General features: G+C 32.7%; 1 protein-coding gene across 1 annotated transcript in view; it reads left to right on the top strand.

Annotated features, from left to right (window-relative positions):
• The window catches only part of LOC106464212 (inactive ubiquitin carboxyl-terminal hydrolase MINDY-4B-like), a 30,845-nt gene that overhangs the window by 6,507 nt on the left and 21,548 nt on the right, over positions 1-2,790 (top strand). The window lies entirely within an intron of this gene.

Here is a 2,790-nt window from a genome sequence, read left to right as displayed (position 1 = left end):
ATTCTATCAGATTCCATCTTCACTATCTGAAGCAGAATAAAATGAATTTACATCAGTCTTTATACATTTTCAAAATTAAGGCTAACGATCTCTAGAAGTATTTGCGAGACTTATAAAAGTGTTGAACCTTTTAACGAAATTTGTTCGTGAAAACATAAAATAAGTTATGTGGGAGAGGTTTAATGATCTACACACTCAAAATATAAAAACTGTTTTGAGTTTTATTTGGTTTTAAATAAAACACATTCTTGAATATAAGCCTTCTTCAGGTGCCAGATTTAAAGGAACTACAGACGTTTTTGTAGAGCTGTAGGATCTGACGATGGCCGACAATTTGAGCTATGTTTTAAAATAATAAATCAAATAAAAACAGTTTTTGTATTTTCAGTGTATGAATAATTAAACCTCTAGTAGGTTAATATAGAAACTCTGACAATTTCATCAGAAAAGTCTGATCATAAGTGTTTCCATTAAACAGGAAATTACAATCGTGACTAAATCTCGTTAAAACTGTTCGAAAGAAGTATAAAGCCTATTTTATTATTCCAAGGTTTAAATAATCCGAAATACGTCTTGTCTGGTTTGTCAATGGTTTAAGTAGTCTACCATAAACCTGTCTCAGGTTTAGTTATAGTTTCTTATTCTTCTACGCATCCAGTTTGTTACAGACCTACCTTTGACAGAGTTTGGTATTGCCAGTGTTTTGTATAATCTATTACAAGCAGAGGTGTATTCGAGGGTAGTCCCCCAGTGGCACAGTGGTATGTCCGCGGACTTACAACGCTAGAAACCGGGTTTCGATACCTGTGGTTAACAGAGCACAAGTAGCCCATTGTGTAGCTTTGTGCTTAAGTACAAACAAACAAACTCTCTCGAAATCTGTTTTCTCTCGCCTATTTAAAATAGGATAAAGCGTAATTCATTGGACCTCATTCCCTTCCAACAGCGTTCTTTACACCACTCAAGGGATTTGTTTTTGTTGGTGACTGAATCCAGTAGCTTATGCTATGGTTTTCTACTGACACAGTTCATTAATTGCAACGTTCTTCTCAAAGTTTAGATAGAGATGAGTGTGGATTATACCTTAACTGAATGTCTATCAGTTGGTGTATTGTTTGATGACAGTTGGAATTTTCCATCCTAATTAACCGTCTTTGCGGCCACAATTCCACCACGCAGCATACACCTTATTAAACTTTTTCGATTGCTGAATACTCGAATGACCGCTGTCTTGGAGCGACCTACCATTGAAACTGTTCTATTTTCTGTGAGACCTACTAGACGTGCACCTTCTATCATGCCTTCTATATGTATAACATGTTTGTCTTTCGACATATCTGTTAGATTGGCTACAAATATGCTTATCCCAGTCATTTATAGTGCTGCAGGGGTCACGTGACCCATCAATTGATCAACCAAATTTTGATCTGCAGTTCAGATCAGGCCTAAGTTTGAAAGAACGCATTGTAACTAATAAAGAGTAAAAAACATCGAAATTCATTTAATTTCCTAGGTATGCCACCAGCATCCTCACCATATGCAAACACTAACAATCGTACATGCAAAATATTAAATCTTAGTTCAATTATGTTCCAGCTTTTACCAGATTCCCCTTGATAATATATTTTTCTAAAAAAAATATTTTTTATTGTTCAACAGTAAGTGTTGAATGCAGATAGTCAGTAAATAGTAAATCTCTTTCTTACGTTTTAATTGATTCAAAACAACATCAGTTGAAATTTGGCGTAAAATCTAAGGAAAAACAACAACAAAAATTTAACCCAAGCCATTAGGTGTGACAGAGAATGGGTTTTCATATTTCACAGAAAATAGTAACGCTTTTTAGCATCTTTATCAATTTTAGTTATAAACATAAGAAATAGAATGTGTTTGATAACTGATTTTTTCAACACTAGAGGGATCCAAGAAATTCATAATTCAATGGATAACTAATTTAACCCTTATAACACTAACTGCAATTTTATCCTCGGATGTAATATGAAAACCTGCAATACAGTAACTTGAGTCCATAGAACAGAAAAGGGTTATTGTGCATAATTAACCAGTTATATATACATCCTGATACATTGACTTATTCAGATGTTATTACAAATGTATGGCAACCATGTTTCAACTTCTTTATCATTAGGAACGGTACTAAGAGTAATATTTTAGCCTGGTTCCATCTGACATCAAAAACTCAAGTTTCAAATATGGTTTATAATCTAAAACCTTTTTCAAACGTACACAAACGTAGTTTAAAGTACACACACATTGAACTAAGTCTTTACGGTAACTAACAGCAACAAAGAGAAAAATACGGTAGGGTTATTTATATGTTGACTGCTTTATTGGAACTCTTAAAAATTTCGCAAATAAATATGTAATACGGAGATAATGAAATATCAAAAATATTAAGTCTTATCGACTGTAAATAAAGAACGATTAATAGAATATTTATCTATTACACTTGATCACTGTCTCGTCGAAAGTACACGTACACAATGTTGGTTAATAACAAATTTGTATAAAGGTTAGTAGTTAGTCCTAAGGAATGTCGTTCTTAAAACATGAAATAATTGTTTAAAATACCATAAGATTTTTTAGCAGCCTTTTAAAATCTTTTATCGTGTTATAAATAGTGCTTAATTAGTGAAAATTATATCTTTAAACCTATGGGTTGTTTGGTGTAATATGTGAAATATTCAGCACCATTTTATCTTAATGCAACTTGTATAATAATGCTTGGAGACGGCTTGAATGGGTAATGAAGAAAAACTTTAACATAAG

The sequence above is a fragment of the Limulus polyphemus genome, unplaced genomic scaffold (genome assembly GCF_000517525.1).
Source record: "Limulus polyphemus unplaced genomic scaffold, Limulus_polyphemus-2.1.2 Scaffold1588, whole genome shotgun sequence".
In the NCBI taxonomy this organism is placed as follows: domain Eukaryota; kingdom Metazoa; phylum Arthropoda; class Merostomata; order Xiphosura; family Limulidae; genus Limulus; species Limulus polyphemus.
This window is presented reverse-complemented; position numbering and strand designations above follow the sequence as displayed.